Source organism: Crocodylus porosus, unplaced genomic scaffold, assembly GCF_001723895.1.
Source record: "Crocodylus porosus isolate Cpor-Errol unplaced genomic scaffold, CroPor_comp1, whole genome shotgun sequence".
NCBI lineage: Eukaryota > Metazoa > Chordata > Crocodylia > Crocodylidae > Crocodylus > Crocodylus porosus.
In genome coordinates, this window is record NW_017728910.1 from 7,779,749 (window position 1) to 7,802,239 (window position 22,491).

The following is a 22,491-nucleotide window of genomic DNA, read 5'->3' on the forward strand; positions in this document are numbered from 1 at the left end:
GTGGTCCCACGTGATTGCTATGATAGTAACACATTACTAACAGTGATAAAAATCTATTTGCTTAATATCTATACTTTTATAAATAAACTTTCACCAAGGCAGGAAAAACAGAAATTAGATGACACTTTTCTATTGTCACTAAAACTTCCCTTAAATAATGGGGAAAGCTAATGATTTATTCCAGCAAATACTCAGAAGAGAAATAGAAAAAATGATATGGGAAAATATTGGTTGAGGGGCTGTATCAATAACTAATTTTACAAGCACTGTACACTTCTGTTCTGTATGCTTTATTCAGTGCAGATGAATGTCATTTTTTATTTTATTGAATGCAGCAGGAATTGGAGGAATTCACATTTGTGTGAAATGAACCATGCACTGTACAATCTCTGGGAAAACATGAGATGTTTAAAATTTTGTTGCCTTTGTGTACTAGAGCAGACCCTGGAATGACAGATGTCATTTGCAATTAAAGTGCATTTAATGCAGTAGACTTCACAGGTAATTTTAGACTTATATACTTCTGAATTAGAACGGCAATGGGAGATATAGATCGCAAGTTGATGGTAAACTCACTGTATTTGGCAGTGGTGCCTTTGACGATGTCATGCTGTTCTGTACGTGCTACCTTCTAAAACAAACACTATATAGCCATGTCTACATGGTGGTTTGGGGAGGACTAATTCACACAGCTGCTCTCATGCAATTAGCTTACCCAGTGCTATGCAGACCTAGCAATACTGACTCCAGTTTAGGAGGTAACCCTTGAAGAGCATCATGGTGTGCTTGAAGGCACTGTTATTGGAATTATGTTAATCCCTTTCTGAATTTCCTGTCAGTAAGAAAGCATGTTTATTCAGCTGTATTCAAGAACACAGTTCATTCCAGTCCTACCTAAATCACTGAGTCCAGATCTTTGAAACCACAGGCAACCACGTAATAGATGTTAAGCCCTGAAAGAGCCACAGTAGCATTCACTCTAATGAGCCCACACAGCCACAAAATACCCCTTCAACATCCTATAACAAACTGTGGTAGTAATCTTTGAAACGATATAAGAGGAGGGCAGGGAAATCTTTCACAGCTTGTACTCAGGACCACGAAGTGCTGTAGTGTAGGATCAATTCAATACAATGTAAATACGATGAGACAGAATTTTGCAACACTGAGAACTCAGAGGAAGAGATAAATGAGGAAAGAACATGGATAAAGAACCAGGCACCATAAAGCCCTAGACTGAACTTCCTTAGCTACACACTCATGAGCTATAGGATAACTATTGCTTAGACCAGCAGGCAGCAACATTGTACGGTCGTGGACCAGAATGATCCAACCTGGGTCTGAGGTGGGCTGGTGCTAGAGCCCAGAGTGCATTTCAAGTAGCTGCCCAACTACCGATCCAGTCTCATCACATACCAACTCCTCTATATAAATTGGCTGTTATCTGATCACTGGGATCTTGCCCTATGGAATTAGTGCTGCCACTTCTCCCTGCTGATGAAGTTCCCTGCTGCCAAAACACAGCCAAAACCCTCCATGTGGGCCAGATCCAATGGTTCCCCAGGCTGAATCCAGCTTCCAGACAGTAAGTTGCCAATCCCTGGTCTAGGCTACAATAGATCTTTGAAAAAGACAAACTTACCAACCTGCCAAAGGTGTACCGGGACAGAGGCATCTGGTACTGTGGTCATCATCACTGAGGTGGACAATTCTGTGGCTAACAGTACCGATGCTTTATGTAATGGTGTTTTGCAGATATTGAGATAACTAGTGGTGACAATGTCTGTGCCCACTCAGCCAATGGTCTCTTCACCTTCTTTCTACTGCCCAATCCTAGAGTGGAAAAATGCTCAAGAAAATGCCGACTGATGCTGATTTGGTCATATCCATTATCCCTTAGGCCTGAAGTAATCCTCAAGGACTGCTCAGCTAGCACAGCTTGAGCTGCATGTGTCTGTTTCTATAGGTCCCGATGAAAGAAAATCTGCACACTTATTTGGGAAGAAGTGCACCCCTTAGCATTTAAATTCAATTGCAAGGCAGGGCAGGAGGCATAGAGTATCCTGACTGCTAGGTCTGCTACATGTACTATACTTACCCAAATCCAAGACAACCTCAAATTTAAGATGAACCCTCCCTCAATAATTAGCTTCTAGACATGAAAAATTGTATTTGTTATAATTTTCCATGTCTAGAATCTAATTACTGGGGGGTCATCTTATATTCCTCTCCTCCCCCCACTTCTGTGGCAGGAAAGCAGCAGCATAGAGGCAAGTGGGGAGGGTGGGTCCAACAGTGTGGGAAGCAGGAAGCCTGACCCTGACCCCTTGCCCCCTGCCACCTGTCCCCCTACCTCATATACACCCACCCACCCCTGCCACCTGCCTCCCTTCTGATGCTTTCCTCAGCTGATTCAGGCCCAGCTTACCAGCACATGGATTCCTTCTTCCCTGCCTGGCTCTCCCCTCCACTGTCCCTGGTCTCCCCCACTGGCTGAAAGTGGGTTAGGATGAGGAATGTGGCTCAGCCAGGTTCACTGCACAGCTGCTGCTTGCAGCACAGGGCAGAAGTGGGTCAGGAACAACTATGGGGCTCTTCCTGTGCCTGTGTCAGCTGGGAGTCATACTGCTCTAGCTGGGGGCAGTTGGGAGATACTGTGCAGGGAGTCTCGCTGGGTCGGGGATGCAGCAGCAATGAGCAGATTCCTCCTTCCTTGTCCAGCTCCTTGCAAGTGAGGGAGATGGTGCGCGGAGAAGACGCTGGAAGCAGGAACCTGCATGTTGGGATCCGCAAGCAGGAACCTGATACTGTCCCTGGTCCAGCGGGGCTTCCTGCGTAGCTTCTCCCCACACTCCAAGCTGAAGAAGTCCGATACTCAATTCTAAGACAAAGCTTTTTTGATGAATGTGGAAAAAAACCTCATCTTGGAATTGAGTAAATATAGTAGTGGGTTGTATAGATTTACTTTCTCCTTCCACTTTTTTTGGAGTGTCCTTTCCAAGGAAAGTATAAAACTAATTTTTACTGAAAAAACTTATTTATGGTTTGAGAAAAGCAGACGGGTCCCGACCCTTGCTGGGTTCTACCCTGCTGTCATGAGCAAGTGTTTTTCCATAAGGCAGAGAGTCTGTAAACCTTCCTCAGTCCCTTATCATATATTATAAGAGCATAATCAAGGTATAACCTGATGAAATGTGTTTTATAAACAATTATACAGAACTATCTGAATACACTTTCAAAATTATGAAAACCTAACAGAAAGAAAAGTGGAATAAATGATTAAATTATGTAGAACCGAGTTCTTTATCCTCCATATTTCTCAATTATCCATGAAGCATAGGACAAAGGTCCAACACATACAGAATTTCACAGTTCATGCCAGGCAGTGAGTCCCATATCTAAGTGTGCTAAGTGTCCCATGCAACATGGTTGTTAGGTAAACCCACGGCTTGTGTTATACAAGAAGTCAGACTAAAGAATCAGTAGTGAATTCTGGCTTTCAAATTTGAAACAACTGGTTTATAGGCCAGAGCACTTCCTAGCTTAGCTTCAAATAGGCAGAGATCCATACGGAAAACAAGAATTCCTTGGCCATTCCTTGTCTCTCAAACAAGTTAACTGCCCAGCAAAATTGACCTATGCTACAATTCACTTCTCACTTTGAGATTTACTTTCGTTCGCTCAACCTGGAGTAACTACATTGAGATAAAGGAAGAACTGAGACCAAACAGTAAGAACTGGCTGAGAAGCAAATTGAATGCAAGTGGGAAAGATCATCTGTAGCAGTTTTTTTTCTTTTTGAGGATCACCTACCAGCACAAAGGGAGTTGTATTCATCAAGTCCTGTCAAGGAAAGTTACAGTTTAAGAGCTCTGTATGTATTGATGGATTGCCAGTTTCTTTCTGGCTGCCTGTAGAGTTAGGATAGACAACTGGGAGGGAAATGGAAATCAGCAATGTTGGGAGAAAAACAGGACAACTGCAGAGAACTAGGGCACTGACAGATGTGTAGCTCCTTGGTCTAAGTCACTGGACTTCCCAGAAAGCACTATGACCTCCCTGACCCAACAGATGTTAGCTGTTGGGTTGGGACGGGATGGGGGGGAGGTGGGAGAAATCTAGGTCTACTTTGGAGGGGATCCAGCCTGGGAGCTACCTGCCTGCAACCTCTGTCTCCTAGCCCTGCCCCAGCTCCAGTGCTTTCTGCAGGATGGGGTGGGGTTCAGAGGGTTCCAATGCATCTGCCTCTGCTCCAGATGAGGCTGGGTAAACCCCAGCTTGCAGCTTCTTCCCCCTCTAGTCTCTCCCTCCCATCTTGCAGACAATACTGGGGGTGGGGCTGGGCTGCACCATCCCAGCCCTGCTAGTGTTCCAGGACGTACACAAGTTAATGGAAGTGCTCCGCTTTGGAGCGCCATCATCTGAACCCTCATGTAATGAGAGTTCATTTGTCATGCAATCAGATACTTTGAAAGTGCTCGGCAGCCATGCAATTCTGTCAGGGCATGGCTGCAGAGTGCTTTCAAATGTCCAACTGCACAACAAATGTCACTTCTGTCAGTGCCCCTAGTTTCTTCTTCTGCAGGACAAAGCTGCTACTTTTCTTTTTATCATGGTGAAAATAATGGCCACAAGGAGGGATATTTATAGGAAAAAGTTGAAGAGGAATACATTTTCATAGTTCAAGCAGGTCTGCACAGAAGTTTTCTTAGCAATATAGCAAAACACCATAGAAGTCCTTGAGATCTGAGATATAAAGGTGCTTCAGGAATCCAATTACTTAAAGATTATACTATGCTTAACAGAGTTTGGGGGCTCAAGGAGACACTCCCTATATCCAGGATGCTAGCCCCTTCCTGAATCACACCTGAAGGAACTTGAGGACTGTAATGCAACTTTTGTGCAAAAAGTAGGATTGCCACAAGATGGTGCAATTTGCGCCTATATCACAGAAAGACCCTTACATGTCATTATAGTTTATATTTTATAAAAGTTAGGAAGGGAGCATATGTGAATGGCCAGCTTAAGACTATTTCATATAAAAATGTGCTATTATGCATAGCTCAAAAGTAACTGCTGTAATATATAGGCAGACAAGGTTCTTTGGGTAGATCTGATATCATTGATTAGACCAACTAAATAGTTGGAAAAATTCTTCTTTGCAAGCCTTTGGGTACAAACACTCTTTTTCAGGCAGAGGTCACATCTGCAGTTGTTATGCGCTCTTCTGGATGGGATGGAAGCCAGTATAAAACATTTTACTTAGGATTCTTTATTTTCTTCTCCCAAAGTAACAGTACTTGTCAACTTGTATTAAATGTGAATTAAAAAAAGCTTAAAACATACCCTGTGCTAAGCAACACACAATTTTCCAGTGTGGGCAGGGTTAGTGACAGCCAGTAATTGCATTACTAACTGAAATACCTATAACAGCATATACACTCCATTAAACAAACTACAGAGACAAGAACTTTTCTCTCTCAGAAAAGCAGCAAATTAAAATCCATAAATAGTAGAAGATACCCCCAATATCGCCTCATCTTTTGGAGATATTTCATTATGCAGAAACATTGCACCATTCCCTTCTCTACATTATCAGCACTCCCATACATTGTTGGTATAGACATAGACATTTTAAACAGACTGCACCTAAATTTGCCTTCAAAGATACATACCCAAATTTAAGTCCATAGCAACTGTACATGCATGAATTGTTCTGAATTTGTGCATGCATATATATACATGCTTAAAACTACCTGCATGCAAGGCCAAACCAAGATAGTGCACAGGTGAAGAAGGTACAGGGTCCATTAAATCAGCATTTTTCCAAGGTGTGGCATTCTCTCCTCTCCCCCAGAAAAGGAGGGCCAGACACAGGAGAGAAAGTGAGGCTGGCCATCTAAACTAATCTTTATCTCCTTTTTACACGGCATTTTTTTAAACACTGAAGAACGGTCACCAGCAGCTGTGACATCATCTGCACTCTTTATGTGCTCCTTTTGTTTCAGTCTCTGTATAACAGAAATTCAATCTCTGTATTGCAGACTGTTTGAGAAGTTGTACCTCCCCCAACCCCTATGTTCCCTAGCCCCGAGCACCTGCCATCAGCTTCAAGGTGTTCTGACTATCTCTGAATGAACCAAACATAACTAGCATGCAACTGTTTCATTTGATCAAGCAAAGGTCAGTTTTACTGCATTGTAATATGCAGTAGTAAATGAACCAGATATATTCTGTTAGGTATTCAGAATTCTGCTGCAATCATGCAGTATAGTTATAGATTGTAACAACAGACATGCCACAAACCTTTAAGTATCACCAGTAAAGTATACATTATAATAATCACATTCAGCAATTTCTATATCTTCGTATCTCTTTATATCAAACTACCATATGCCTAAATTTATTATGCTTTATTAGTAACACCCTGAAAGTTACAGGCACAGCTGGGTTTAGTTCATATTGAAATCAAACCCACAAACTCTAAAAAGTGAGACTAGCTAAAATGTTCCAACAGTTTCCTTGTGTCCGTTTCATTTTGCAATTTCTCTCTACATTAAGAGCACAGTGTACATTAAACAGCTATGATATCACACCACAAAACTTCAAAGATACAACTGGAATTATTTTGCTTTTCCATTAGAAGCTCCTTGAAAATGCTCCTGGGCTGTAGAGATAACAGCACAGCTTTGATTTTAATGCTTTTGTGTTGCTTGGTATGTTTGTATATTAAAGTGACACAGCCTGAATTTTCAGATTTCACAGCAAACCCTGAGGTGAGGAAATGCACGTACCTTTATCAGAAGCATGTAGCAAAGCAACTGATGAAACAGAGCTTAACATTTTGGAATTTTCCCAAAAACATTTAACATTTAGCTTCTAAGAGCTTGAACATAAAATTTAAATAGGACTGAGCCAAGATTTCCAAATAACAAAAACAGAACTGGAGTTCAGGGAGCCCAAGAAACTGAAGAACTAGTCTAAGCCAACTGGTCAGGTAGCTGAAAAGCACATTACTTTTCCAGAAAAGAAAGAATGCTTCTAAGCTACATACATCAGAGCACTACCTAAGCATCTAAAGGCTAGGAGACAGCATTATCTTTGTTTCACAGATGAAGAAACTGAGGCATAGACAGGATAAGTGGTTGACTTGGATCCCACAGGAAGTTAGCCCTGGAGCTGATGTTAGAATTCATCATGTCTCCAAATTCCCAAACCCGAACTCTAACCACTAGCTCCTATAGATTCTAAGTCACTTGGAAAGCCCTAGTCTACTCTTTTATTTCACTAATATATTAGGAAATTTGAACAAGGCAATAACTATAAGGCAGATCTATAACAGTTCTCAGCTCAGCAACGTATGGACCGCCTGCTCTCATAGTAATTAACAGACAACCAATTTCATGACCCCTCACTAAAAGAGGTCTTAAAAAATAAGGTGTTAGGTGATAGTGTCAACAATCACTTACAATTCAAGTAAGCATATTTTATCAAAACCAAACATTGCAGTAGTAAATATCTGCAAGATCCAGAGGTAAGGTTTTATTTAAAACAATCAAAGCTTTGGCAGTTATTTCTAATTCACTAAAATAGGTGTTTTTAAAAACAATTTAAACTCTTCCACTACATGTTTCCTGGACGGTTTTAGAAAAAAAGCAAGCTGTATTGCTTTTTCCAAGTTATCCTTTCAAAGCATCTCACACTTGGGTTCTAACCATTTTCTTTTGGCCAGTTTTGCATTCTTTCCTGAGTGAAAGTGCATAGTCTTTCAGCTCCTCTTTTTGATATTTTAAACACATGGGTGTAGCTGGTGGGAAGAATATCACAGATTTTTCTTATCCAGGGTAGTGGAAAAGTGGACAATGCTGCTCTCTGTGAGCCATATCAATGAGACTACCAAGTAACTTAATTGAAGCTTTCTCCCCTCAAATAAAACAAAAACCATTGAAAGGTGTTCTCTGATGAATAGGTTATGGATAATTTTATGATTCTGTAAAGCTTGCAGCTTCCATGTATAAGGCCACAAGGAGACAGTCCAATCAAATAGATCATTTTCTCAGCAACAGTAGTTCAGAGCAGGGTTGTTTTTTTTTGACTGGCTGGCTCTCATTCTTTGCTTACTATTTTTCACATTTGCTTTCCTCATTAAAAAAAATCCATATCCTTAGGCACTTATTTCAAAATAACTGGCTCAGATGGATGGCACCTAAATGAATTATGCTAAGTGAGGCTTTGGTGTATTACTTAACAGTTCCATACTCCAGGTGCATATGGCACTACTGGGGACCTCTGTCCTAAAGTCTGGGGAGTTTTCACTACATGCTGTTCTTCGTCCTCACCCTTGAGGAATCTCATTTGCAAACATAAATTCAGCTAGTACTGAATGACTCAAAGACTTACCTTTCCATTTTAGACCAGTCTGAACTGAAATCATGGCCAGTCTTTCTGTCAATTTTTTCCAATTCCACTAAAAGTGGCCAAAGTCAAAGTTCTTAAGGCTTCTTTCCCCAAGCCCGCTGCTCTCCCTCCTTCCTCAAGCTTTAGAGACACTGCCACCCTCTCAATCACTTCAGACCATGACCTAGATGTCACTTTTGGCTTGGCTCTTTTTCTAAATCCTCACATCTAAATTTTCTTTAGGAAAAAGTATTTCTTTTCAAGCCATATAACTAAAGGCTTTTATCCAGGACTTCCTCATCTCAGCTTCTGCAATATTTTCTACCACCTTAACAAATGCATTCTTGCCCTACTCTTTCTGTTCAAAAAGCTCATTTTCCTAGTTGCTTCAATCATGTAGCCTCTTCTCCTTTTGTGTCCACCCACAGGTTCTCCCCTCTTCATTGCCTCTAGCACAAATACCTTGATTTCACTTTGAAGGTGCTTCGTGGTCTATCCCCTTTTTGCACTGCCTGGGACATCCAGACAAATGACTTGAATGGAGAGTCAAGGAGAAAGACTTTTTTTTGAACCAATTAGATCAAACTAGCAGTGGAAGCTAGGAGAATAAGTGAGATCACTTAGGGAATGTCAGCCTTTTTAGGAAACTATGTTTTAGAAAGCTAACTCCTCTAGTTGGGATGAGACCTGACAAAGAGCACTATACTGAAACAGGAACTTAACATGCCAAAACGAGGGCAGGTAACTCTGAGAGCTACATAGCAAAACAAACAAAAAACACCCCTACACCAATCCATCCCACAGTACATGCCAGCTCATTAGTGCAAAGCCAGATTAGTTTGTCTTTTGATTGAATCTTGAATACTTTTAATCCATGCAGTTATGGACACAGAAAAAAAAGCATCTATAAGATAGATAAGCACCGAGTCACATGCTGCTCCTCTTTAAAATATATTAAAATCAGAACATTCTGGAAAAAAAAGAATCAAACCTTATTAACTAAGGACAAATTAGCATGACATTCTAAATTTGATTTAAGCTTTGTTCTATACAAAAGTGATAAAGAAACATTTAATTTCGATTTCCAGTGAAGAGGGTCTGCAAAAAGTCAAAACAAAGTAAATAAGTAAAAAAACAACAACAACAACAAAAAAACCTTGAGAAAAATGTAATCAAGTTTATTTCTTAACTTCTCATTGCAATTTGTTGTTCATAAAGTTCCTTTTTAGCAGTGGAATCTAGTGAACTGGTAAATCAAATTTGCAAAATAGTTGCTGTATAGATAGTGATAAAAGCTCTGTTTGATGTTTCTTGGTAGTTAAACATCATAAAAATGTTTTGTTAAGGATTCTTACTTTTTCCCCAGTGTTTTATATTAAGTTTTAATTTGTTTGGATGTGAGCCAAAAGTCACAAATGATGGATGAGTATGGCTAAGAATTTCAGAAACTAAAAAGGAAGACATCAAAATCTAATGAACAGCCTGACCAATCCAAAACATGGTATAGGCAGATGGCATATAAAAAAAATCTATATTCTTAACAATTTGAAATAGACGATGTAAATGTCATACTGATGATAGTTCCACAGCATCATGGGAAAGTGTGGTGTTTAATACCAGTAATTAAAGACAAAAAAAAGAGACAAAAAGCAGGGTTGACCCAACAGCATTTCATTTAACAAATGCTAGTCAAATGGAAGTTTTTATTACATTCTTTTATAACTATAAAAAGGATTATTTTACCTATTGTATAAAGCTTTATGTTGCCTTATCCGAGTAAATAAGAACTATAAAGATATTATCTATTTTCTTGATATATCACACCTTTCATTCTTCTATTTTTGTTTTATATTGCCATGATTTTTTCTTTTCTTTCAAACTCTTTGCATCTTTCTATCCTTTCCCTCCCAACTATCAGTAATTTTAAAACTTCTCTCAAGTCTCTCCCTTGGTTTTCTTAATACCATTTCTTTTAGCAACATGTGTTTTCATCCCCTTTCCTGCAAGTCGTATGGGCTATACACTCGAAGGGAGTTAAGCCACTTTTTGTAGTGCTGCCCATAAATTTCTTTCTAGCTGTACAGTTTGCTGTGAGGATAACCCCAAATGGGAAAGATCGCAATCCATGCTCAGTAAATCCTTAGTAAGAATCCCTGGGAGCCAGACTGAGTAACAGGGACAGAGGACTGGTCATACAGTTCGTGTAAACAACACATCCAGGAGTCACAGTTACTGCAGGGTGAGTTACCTTTTTTCTCTGAGATTGTCTACAGGACTAGTTGCAAGGAGTGGGATCTTTCATTGCAAGGTGTGCCTGGGTTCCAGACCAGTTGAACCAGGTGTTACCAACAGCAAAGTCTTGGACCAGCTGCTGGCGGCACCACATGCAGGGCAGAACCTGGGAATATGGTGCAGCGTGGCTGGGGTGGGCACTGCACATAGTGTGGCACCTGCTCTCGTCAGTCCAGCACCTGCGCTACATACCGCACCAATTCCAGCCATTCTGCAATGCGCACTGCATGCATCACGGATCCCAGAGCGGGCACTGGATCTGGGGCCAGATGAATTTGACACTCCTGAAGTAACTATGTTCATTGACTTATGCTTAACAAGCCTTAACCGTCTGAGCAGGGAGCCCACTGTTACAATGATCAAGCAAACTTTCCACACTCATTTCTTCACTCAAAAGAATGAGCTAGTTTTGAATGTGTGTGAGAAGCTTGCTGAGAAATTTGAACAGCACAAATGAAGTGCCAAGAGGCCTCATGAATATGCACACACCATTTCTTTCCTATATGGGTAGATCTAGAATTTTGAAAAGGTAGGTGCAGATGGTAAGGTGCATCGTCACGTATAAAACAACACATGTTTCCCCACATAAAAATAAAACTAGAAGCTTTATTAGAGGCCTAGGGCTCATTGTTCAGTTTCAGATTGAAGCACAAACAAATATAATTTCACTGGAATTAATTAAAAACAATCTGCAGGGCTGTGAAACAGGAGTTTCATTACCAGAAGCAGCTAATAGACTGAAGAATTGCAGAACAAAAGATAGCTTGACTGGTGGAACTTCAGGATTGAAAAGAAGATAGGGTCATTAATAGCTACAGAATGAAGAGTTAAGAAGGGATCAGGTAGATTATAATGAGTTATGAACTGGACTCCCTCAGCACTGACTAATAAGAAATGCTGCTGCCATAACCAAGCAGCTGGTTTTAAACTTCGGGTAGAGTAGGAATCAAAGTGGGGTGCAAGCACACCAGTACGCTCTGCCTGGATCTGCCCCTGATCTTCCATATGCTTTACCATCCCAAGGGTTTTTCCCTTTTCCTTAGTTTCCCTTTTTCTTTTTAAAGAAATAAAAAGATTGCCATGAATATTTTCCTCTTATGAGTTCCTCATCCACGAGTATGCCCCACTTCAGAATAAGGTACTGACAGCCCCAAAACCTCCTATTTATTCACAGGACACATTCAACAGAGGATGGAGCAGTCTTTGTACTTATTCAATACTTGACAGGCTCAGGAGAGATGCTAGCCAGGACAACACTCACACATTTGGTATGAAAATAAATGGAAACCTATCCATCTATGCCTGGGCAGTAGATATCACTTCTTTTAAGAAGATCAGTATGGGGAAAAAAAGGTAAATTTGGTGTAAAAACCACTTCTTTATATTACAATGTTGCCAGCGAGGTATAAATGACTAACCAAAAGATAACCCTGCCTCAAAGGGCTCACAGAATATATGTACCTCTTCCTTTAAAAAATGTGTTTTAGGAGAACTTAGCTGTTTTCTAAAACATGTATTATGCACTCTTTCCTTTGGTCAAGATCACATCTTGTCTTACATATAAATTGTCCCCTACAAGTTACACATCACAATGCGGAAGGATGAAACAGAGTAAGCATCATCGAACCACTATTCTTCCTCTGATACTGGCAAGTTGGAAATCGGTGGGCATGTGCAAGGAGGAACCATGGCCTCACTTCTGGCCTTCTAGTTTCAGCCAGCTAGGAGGGAAGTAGCAGGAATTCTTCCACCTAGAGCAATGGGAGATGTGAGAAGGAACTACATCAGTAAGACTCTGCTCTTAACAGTTTTTTCCCAGTTCCCATATCAAAATCCTTCCTAGTAAGATGGTAACAACTCACACAACAGAAAGTTAGAGCCTCATGCCCCACTTCCTACCAACTAAAGAATGAAATGGATATGCTGCATCTCAGGCTCTGTTGAGTCTTTGTAGTCTTAGCATGCATTGCAAATACTACAGATATAACCAAGGAACTGGTATGTTATTTTGTTCAAACACAGGATTACTAATAATTGACTCTTTGTTTTTTATATTACAGGTTACTGTGTTCTTGGTTTTTTTGCTGTACCATATCCTATTACCTTCTCTCAGACCTTGTATCAAAGGCACTAAGTAAAATGTAATATATATCTACAGTCTTGAACATCTGGGCATTTAAAATACTTCTGCAGTTTCACTTCCAAAAAATATTCTTGTTCTAATTTGAAAGCTAAAGTTATAAAACCCAGTCTTTCAAATAATGCCTATTATTTGCACAATACTTTCCATCATTTACTGATTAGGTATGGTTAATGCAAAGGAACTATATGAAGAATCTGTACTCTATTCTTCACTTAAAATATATTGGCTAAATAAGATGCAGAATGCTTCTTTTTAAACAAATTAGCTGACACGTACTTTAAAATCTGAAAGCACCCTAACAAAATAAACAGTTTCCATACAACTACATCAATGTGATAAAATATTTTTTGGAAAAAACTTGAGGTGGAAATATGGCAGGGATTTCAGGGTAAACTGCTTGGCTCTCAGGCTATTCTGTGACTGGTTTTCTCTTCACTATTAAAAGGAGTCTAGCATTAAAAAAAACCAAAACACATTATATTTGGCACTTTACATTTTTAATAAAATACCAAATGTTATTGTCATAGTGAAGAGAAATAAATATGCGTTAAATTATTTCCAATTTTTAATCTAAGCTATTCACATTGGGCAGACTTCTATTACCCTTGCTGTGCTAACTGATCAACTTTTTTCAAACCACAAATTACATTACAAACCTGATATAGGTAAACTTTGCGCTCTAGCTCCGCAAGGCTCAGCTAATGTTTCTGGGTTCTAATGAAACAGTGAGGTGGAAATGGAGACTTTTCCCAAGTACTGACAATAACTACATCAATTATTTTTCTAGCAACTTTGCCAGTGGAAACTAAACAAATGTTCACCAGCAACAACATGAAAAATTTTAGACTTCAGTTCATAGCAATAATTTGTCCCTTGGACACTATTTTAAAGCACTGAACCTTTCCCTCTGTTTTTAAAGCAAACTAAATCCATGCTCTTGCCTTCTGAAGGACGGGTAATGGGCCACATCAATCTGGAGAATTCTTAGTTGTAGACTTAGTTTTCTACAGGAACCTTAATTGTCTTTTCCGATAAAAGAAAGACTGGAAAGTCCCCACTGAGATTTGGCACAGAAGGAAGAAATTTCCTATTGGCCCTACTGCTTTCTCTAATTTGGAATTCAAGTTTTTTTCCTAGTAGATTTAGAAGTTCTGACCAGGCCAGGGGCTATGAGGAATCATGGTGTGCTTTAGTATGAGCCATACAGGGTTTGTTGTTGTTTAATTAGAACAAGTGTCATTCTTATCTCATGCCCAAGTGACAGGGACTCCTTGCAGGCCAGATGCTCTGTCCCAGGGCACACACTGCTGGTAGTTCCTGCTCTGCCAAGCAGTCATGGGGCAACCAGGGCTGCTGCAGGCCACTCTCTCTTGCCTAAGCCCCCATAACTTCCAGTTACTTGTCAGACACCTGGCAGGCTGGATGTAATGATTCTGTGGGCTGAATCCAGCCTGCGGGCCATATGTAGACACCCCAGGATTAGAAGAATCACAGTACTCAGTCAAATCAAACACAGGAAATGGGTTGTCAAGAAAATCAGATGGAAGAAAAGCACTTGTTGCTTCAAGATTAACTAACAAGGTTAGAATCTGGTAATTGAAAGAACTGCATTATAATTGTGGCCATCTAATACAAACCTCACTGGAAAAACATGCCCCATACTAATCCCAAAGCCTAGCAAACAGAAAGAAGCCTCATCTTGCATGTGAGTAGCAACATGAGAAAACAAAAAAAGGATGACAAGATGTAATTTTTGATAACTGACAAGTTAATGCCTAAAAGCAGTATTCCCTGCTGTGTAATGGATTTACAGTAAAGGATCCTAGCTATATTCAAATAATCTATCTTATTTATATGCATATGTTATAACTCTGAAGTATATTTTAAGGAACCCATATTGTTATTATTAGTATCAAATTGGGATGATAATGCAATAAAATTCTCTCTCCTTAGGATCCTATTCTTGTAGAAGAGTGGTTCTCTGCCCCTTTCAGGGTCAAGCACCTTTTTATAAGTTTTCTGAATTTAGCAGCACCCTCTGTGAATGCAAGGAGGGGGAACTGCTCCTCCCTGTGCAAGGGAGATCTGACTTCTACATCTTTGCCTGGATGCACAAAGCTCAGGGGATGCCCCTTGCCCATTGGGAAGTTAGGGGCAGGGCAGTGCTTATGTATCCTATCCTATCTGAGGTGGTGGCACTGATGGTCTGGGCAGTAGCCACCACTGCCTCATGGATACCCCTCCCATCAGGCTAGGCTGCAGTGAGACACCTCTTTTTTGCTGCAGCTGCTTCCCAGAACCAGAGGAATGATAGGGCAGTTTCACCAGGAAGGCATCCTTAAAAGGATCTCATGGCACCCTAGGGTACTGTGACACCCGAGTTAAAAGTCACTGTTGTAGACTGTTGTATCTACAGGCAAAACTGATAAGAGAAGGGACTTCAGCCACTCACTAAACACTTTTTAGAATATCAATGTATATAGGTGTCAATCTGGGATATTTCTGTTGAGAGATGCACACAAGCACAACCTGTCCAGGGACAATGTCTGTCCCTAGCCTTAAATCCCTTTTCTTTCAACCCCTGCTCCTTTAAAGACTCCCTGTTTAACTTGCCCATTATTCAACAGCTGTAGTTTTAATCAAATGAATGCTTAGTCTGTACATGTGTCATGCATTTGAAATCTGAATCATGGTAATATGGGGTAAACAACAGCAACTGATGTTTAAAACACATGCTTTTCAGACTGGCTGCCAAAGTAAAAACTGGAACGTGGGGCTTATGTACAGCTGATGGCTATGGAGAGAGAAATTCTTAGAGTTAAATACCACTCTGCTAAATCTGCACAAATGTGTTGATGTCAATAGGGTTGCATAGATACATGAGCAGAATTGGGCCCTTGGGAAGCAGTGTGCAGACTGCAGATTACCTATAGAATAAAACAAGTATTGTTTGTAAGATTTGGCAAAGAATGAACTGTGAATGGTTGCAGATATGAGCATATCTCAAATAGTGGATGGCTTCTGACAAAAAGAGGCCAAAGAAAGCAACATGCTTGCCACTGCATTCATTAACTGCTGCCAACTGGCTAAACATTGTCACTACTGAAAGCTACATAACTGATGCTTCCTAACTTCTGAAAGATGGAAGGGTAAATCTACATTTACCGAAGATAATGGTCAAAGGCACTTCTGGAAAGCAAAATATAACTGAATTAGAACAGAAAATAATCAAGTTTAAAAGAAAAGAAGTCATTGCCACTTTGCACAGATCAGTATCACAGTGTAATCACAAAAAGATGGTTCTAGATTACAGAACTTGGCAGAACTCTACCCCATTTACACTCTGATTTGCCCCAAATTATGAGGTTTGTATAAGTTAAATAATAAGCTGCAGCTTGAAGGAACAACACAAGAAAGTATGTGTGGATGTCACTGGCTGCCTACAGACGAAACCCCTCACAAAAGCGGCATTTTACTTTAAACTCCATGTGCCCTGTGCCAAGCCCAGCGCATGCCCAGAAGAGGCATCATGTTAGTTGTACCTGGCTCACCCAACTTCTCTATAGATCGGGCTCTCCAGCAGGGCTTTTTGGCACTTATCTAATAGTTGGTTGAATCAGTTATTAGATAAAAGCACCAAAAAACACCATTGAAGCACCTGATCTATACAGACACTGAAAAGCTGGGTCCAACTAATGTGCTGCTTCTGGTAAAGTACATTCTGCCTCTCCGCCCCCCCACATCTGTCAGCAGCCACTGTGTCTTAGGTAGGTCTTTCAATACGAGGCATTAAGCAGAGTGTCATTTCCACCTGAGATACAGCTACTGTGACCCCCTGTTTAAGTGCCCTGTCATTATAAGAGAGGACTCTGGAAAACTTGGAAAGGTATTTGGGCAAATAGTGAGTTCAAATCTTTACACCGAGGAAAATCATTTCATACCATTAAGGTCACTGGTTTCATTTTAAAGTAGGTTTTTTCTGGAGTTATATAAACTCATCTCTACCTTCTCCCTGCCTCCACCCTATTCCTGCTTCTCAGCCCTAACCTCACTCCTTTTGAAATCTGGCACTGGGCACATCCACACGACTGTGCAGTAAATATCTCAGTGTATGTGCCCCTGTTTGCCTGGAGTAAACTAATTTATGGTGTGGCAGGATAGTACTATCCTGCTGCAGAGTAAAAAACTGCAGCTGTGCATGTGTAGAAGCTGCCCAGCTGGCTGGGGCATGAAGGTGCTTCATTGAGGGGGCTGACTGCTGGCTAGCCCTACACAGAAGCTCCCTTGTGCCCCAGACAGCCCTTCTGCAGCATACTGAACCAAGGGGAACAGCCAGAATATTGTGCTGCGCATGAATAAACTGTGGAGCTTCCTGCTCTGGAGTCAATTGCTTCTGCGCACACGTTTAAACAGTGTGCCTGGGAGCAATAAGTTCCACATTTTATACATGTGCAGTAACAGCATGTGTAGATGCACCCATTAGGTTGTAAAATACTTCAGGTGGCAACCATTTAGAGGGCTGAGCCACCAGCAGGTCCCCAGTTTAAAAGCCTCTTACACTTCTCTTGCAAAAGGTTTTACTATACCTACATAGGTATATATACACATATACAGTAATCATAATATATAGTATTTTACATAATACACACTTACATTAACACACAATTTTTTCTTTAAACCTGCTGTTACAAATATTAATTTAGTGTTAATTTCTTCCTTGCTAATAAGTCTGCATTATCTTATTTCTCTTCTGATAGCACCTCTGCAAGTTTTGTATTAATAAACAGAGGTGCACCGATATCTCAGTCCATATTGATCGGCACTGACAAAAGGAAAATTTACATAATCAGAAATCCCCTTTTTTTGGCTGGTGCAGCTGATCATGTCACTGATAAATACCACGTGATTGTGTGCCGCCGCAGCATGTACAAGGCCAGGCAGGGATGCAGCTGGGCAGCTTGGAGAGCAGTATCTGACTGGTAATTCTGTGGGGGGAAATGGTGTGTGGGGGGGAACAGAGGCCCCCCACGGTGAGGGAGTGGGGCTGGGGGCAGTTGCTACCCAAGTGGGGTGGGAGGGGGGCATCGGATGGAGTTGCAGGCTGCTCATCCAGTGGGTGCTGGGGAGGGTTTGGGGGCAGCTCCCCACTGCTGCGCATACCCCTAGAGGAGGCATGGAGGGCATCTTCTCTCCAAATTTGTGTGATGCGAGGGCAGGCTGCCTGCCAAGTGGTTGGGGCGAGAGGCTGCACCAGCCACTTCCTGGCAGGGGGGCTGGGCCAGGGCTGCACTCAGGGCAGGCAGGGTATACAGTGGCAGCACTGTGAGGGGGACCATGGGGTAGGCTATAGCCACCCCAAAATTCCCCATATCCCTCCCTCCTAGCACTGCTGGCCCAACCCCACCCACAGCTCTGGCCCAGCTTCCCCACTAGGAAGAGACTGGTGCAGTCCCTGGCTCTGATCCCACAGTATGCAGCCCGCCCCCGCCCCATGCACAAATCTGGGGGGCACATGCCCCCCATGCCTCCCCTGAAGGTACACACAGCAGCAGGGAGCCACCTCTCTTCCCACTCCCCTGCGCCCCCTGGATGAGCTGCCTGCAGCTCCATCCCATGCCCCATCCTGCCAGCCCTGGCTGGGCAGCGCCTGCCCCAGGCCCATTCCTTCACTCACTGTGGGGACCTCCATCTCATGCCCCTTCCCTCCCCCAGACTTACTGGCCGGACATTGCCATCAGTATTGGCCAAAAAAATCTTTACTGGTGCACCTCTATTAATAAAATGTATCTTTATTTTTCTTATTATCACACCAGCTCTTTAAGTCTTAAAACTTTGCAGCTATAAAGTTTTCCTTTACCCTTTGATCTAGAAATCTAATAATGAAGAGTTCTCGGTTAAATGTGAGGGGAAGGTAGGTACCCACTTTTTTAAAAGTCTTAATATTTCTGTGTCCAACCATCAGTGGATTTATAACTAGTATTAGTGTTATTCAGAAGAAGCTACTCAGTGAAAATTAGCTAGATAAAATATTAGCTATCACCTGTTTCAAGATACTACCACATTGCTTTGGGCATGCCCAGAGTTCACAAATTTTCCAATACTTTTTATGCAAATAAGTATTTATGACAAGCAACAAACTCCTTCCATCTAATCTGGCCCACAGGTCTCCCCATGGCCCTGGAACTTTAGTGGAGGAGGAGCAGTGGCAATTAATATTGCCACCAAATTTCAAAGCCCCACTCAGCTGGATTGGCCCCAGCCAAGCAGAGGGATTAGGGCCTGTCCCCTGCAGCTGGATCACATCGGGGCCTCCAGAGTAGCTGCACTGGGTCCCAGACCTGGCCCCATGCAGCTCAATTGACCCCAGCCAAGCCATTTGTGTGTGGTTGGATTGTGCCTTTGCTGGGCTTGCACTGTGCACAGGATTGGGCCACAATGGTTGGGCATCACTAATTTATTATACACTTCCTATGACTTACAGAAAAAAAATGTTAGATTAAGAGATATAAATGAAAATTTGCTATCAGCCAGCATAAGGAAAGGGATGGTAGAAGGAAAGGCTGGGGATGGTGATATGCTTCATTGTCCATGAAGTATCATGTTTAAAAGCAAGTCTGAGGGAGGGACTGGAAGGTGGGGAGTGTGGCTGGCTTAGGTCACTAGAACTGGGGAGTTCTATGTAGAGCAGGTAATATGCCAAGTCCCAGATTTGGGAATGAAGGAGAAAATGAACAGGATGTAGCTGGCAAAGCGGAGGAGTGGATCAGCAATGTAGGCTAGAAGAGATTTGCAAAGCCTAAAGGCAAGGAGAAGCAGTTTAAATCTGCTGTGAAAAGGGGGAGAGCCAGAGAAAGGATTAACTTACTAAAAACACATGCAACTACATGAGAATGAACAAAACAATGGGGTTCCTTTGAGCCTCTTACTGGAATTCTAGGCTGCAACCACATACACACAGAAAATATTTTAAAAAAACCTCCTACTATATTAAAATATGGTATAACCTGAAATAGAAACTCACACAGATCAATAACAGCCCAAGAACAGGGGCCAGATCCGGCTTGCAGGCTGGAGGTTGAACACTTCCGCTGCACAGCTTCGGGAAGAACACTGTATTTTTCAGTTTTCAAACCTTAGTGTAATCTCAAGTTATACCTCTTTCTTACCTTTATCAGCGTGGGCTTATGTACCTTTAACTTTAGAAAGAACATACTGTACTTTCTTGTACTGCTAGAAACCCATTATTTTGATGTATTTTTTAATATTAAAGAAATAAAAATGTGTTATAAAAAAGATTTTAACCATTCATGATAATTTATCCACTAAGGAAGGTGGATACTTACACCAGGAAAACTAACCTGTTCTTAATACACCAATGAGCCTGAAAGTGTCTATACTTAACTAAACTGACAGAAAGTTTCAAAATATTCTCATACTTGTGTTGCTTCATAGGATACTGTTTTTTTCATTTGAGATCTCTCTCATTCCTAAATGAAACAAACTTTGCACCATTTTTAATGCTCTCTCTCTTTTATACTAATATATTTCTCACTCAAATATTATTTCAATGCACTATAGTAGAAGCATCACAAGTCTAAACAGTAATGAGGAAATTGGCCTTTCAAAGGCATCTTAATCCAATACTGTCTTAAATTATCAGATGTACTGAATCAGAGTCTCATTAATTTGTATATACCACAAAACCAGGACATAATTTGAGACACATGACATTCTTAGCATCTTAATTTCATGAGCTCAAAATACAATTTGTTGTTAAGTAAAAAATGTAAAAGAAAAACAGATACCAACAAGGGTATTCAAGTTTTCTACAGGGACTTCAAATGGGATGAGGCCAATTATAAAGTTAACATTTTTAAAACAGATTTTGAAAAAGAACTACTGAGGACAGTAAATAGTAAAATACTGCAAGTTGAGATGTTAAAACAAGGGAACGATTTTGCACTATATAAGTTGCATTTCATTACAGAACATTAAACAATTTAACAGCATCAATTACAACTGCTCATTCTACGTGATCTCATTAAAGGGTATTTTTATTTTATCAGACTCCATATTGAACACTTGACCTCAACTGTTCCGCAATTGTTAACCAACTCAGTGGGACATCTTTGCAGCTGTGGGCAGAACTGGCAAAGGGTAAAACAGTCACAAGTACAATATTTATAGCAAACTCTGGTGGCTAAGCTTTGAGCAAGTAGCATATCAAAGTGGTATGAAAAGCACATATCAGCTAATTCACATATGCTTTTGGGGTGGTATATTAATTATTGAGGGGGAAAAACCCATTCATGCTAAAGTTAGCATGCATTCAGAAAAAAAACCACAATGCCCTCATTCTGTTTAGGTGACATTCAGGGGCTTGTGTTAGAATACTTAAAAAAAAAAAAAAAAAAAAATTTTATAAACACACACACACACATCATTCATAGTAGAATCCATAGTCATAATACCATGGGTTATGACACTTCAACGCCCTAACTATGAATGTACAGACCCAGCCAGTACTGTACTTTGATAACATATAAAAAGAAAGTACAGGATCGCTACAAGAAAATGTGTCTTCAAGAAGCAGGATAACACTCTTCTCTGTACTGGCCTTCTAAGAGAGGTGTCATCATAAGCAAGCTGTAACCATGTCATGGTAGTGTTATCATCTTAGCACCCTGGACAAAATTCTTTGCCCAGTTACGTACATTTTGTTCACCATTAGTTAAAACAGAATTCTCCTGATACAATATTCTTATCATCATGCCCTATGTTTTGGATTATGGTCTGTTTGTGAAAAGAACTATTACTTTCCACTTGGAAAAAAAAGCTACATTTCAGTGACAGGTGAAAAAAATTCCAGTACAGCCAATAAAGTAACTTGATAAGAAGATGCCATACATTAATATTATGTCACTATTAACATGACTTTCTTGTGTCTTATCTAAGAGGAAGAAGTACTTTCAGCCAAAATTAAGATCCTTTTCCACTTGTGAACAGCCAACCCAGTTATCCAAATGCTTTACATTAATATGCTATAGTTTAAGAGAAGAATAGTCCACTGGATAGGGTGTAAAACTAGGACTTTGGAGACTTGGGTTCGCTCATTCTTGTGGACTCTATTTTAAAAACTGTATTTAAATTTGCACTGTTCAGGCAACCCAATTTACTCAAGAGATTAAGTATTCTTGACTTTTGTATCTTAGGGTCCTTCAAGTCATCTAGTGAGAGATCTTAAGAAGCTATTGATATTTTTGAAGCCTCCCATGTATTTTCATTAACAGGGCTACATTTCCATTGTGTCAGTACCTCCCATCATTAAGTGTTCAGTACCCGCCTCCCACCCCCAGGTATCTCAGGACACACTCCAAAAGACCAACATGCCAAAATCACTAATCACTTCTGGAAACGTTGTGCTCCTAATTCTGGCATTACAATAGTCAAGAAAAGTATCAACACCTTTAAAAATATGGACCTTAGTCACACTTCAACTTCCATTTATAAAATGGCACTGTATTTCCTTACCTGCTAAGAGGTTTTGTGAGGATAAATCCACAGGATAAGGGTACTTATATTTAAGGAGGCTTAGTGGATGCTAAAAGAATAACATTGCCTAAAATCTACCTCCTCATAATCTTGAAATTATGAAAAAA

The 22,491-nt window shown here is 40.7% G+C and overlaps 1 protein-coding gene and 1 long non-coding RNA gene across 2 annotated transcripts in view; both read right to left on the bottom strand.

Annotated features, from left to right (window-relative positions):
• Positions 1-22,491, bottom strand: part of PPM1L (protein phosphatase, Mg2+/Mn2+ dependent 1L) — a 140,755-nt gene that overhangs the window by 26,493 nt on the left and 91,771 nt on the right. The window lies entirely within an intron of this gene.
• On the bottom strand, positions 270-17,747 carry LOC109308394. The gene is made up of 3 exons (XR_002100601.1): positions 17,618-17,747; positions 12,320-12,323; positions 270-281 (listed from the first exon to the last, which is right to left on the bottom strand). It is a non-coding gene; the product is annotated as an uncharacterized LOC109308394 (long non-coding RNA).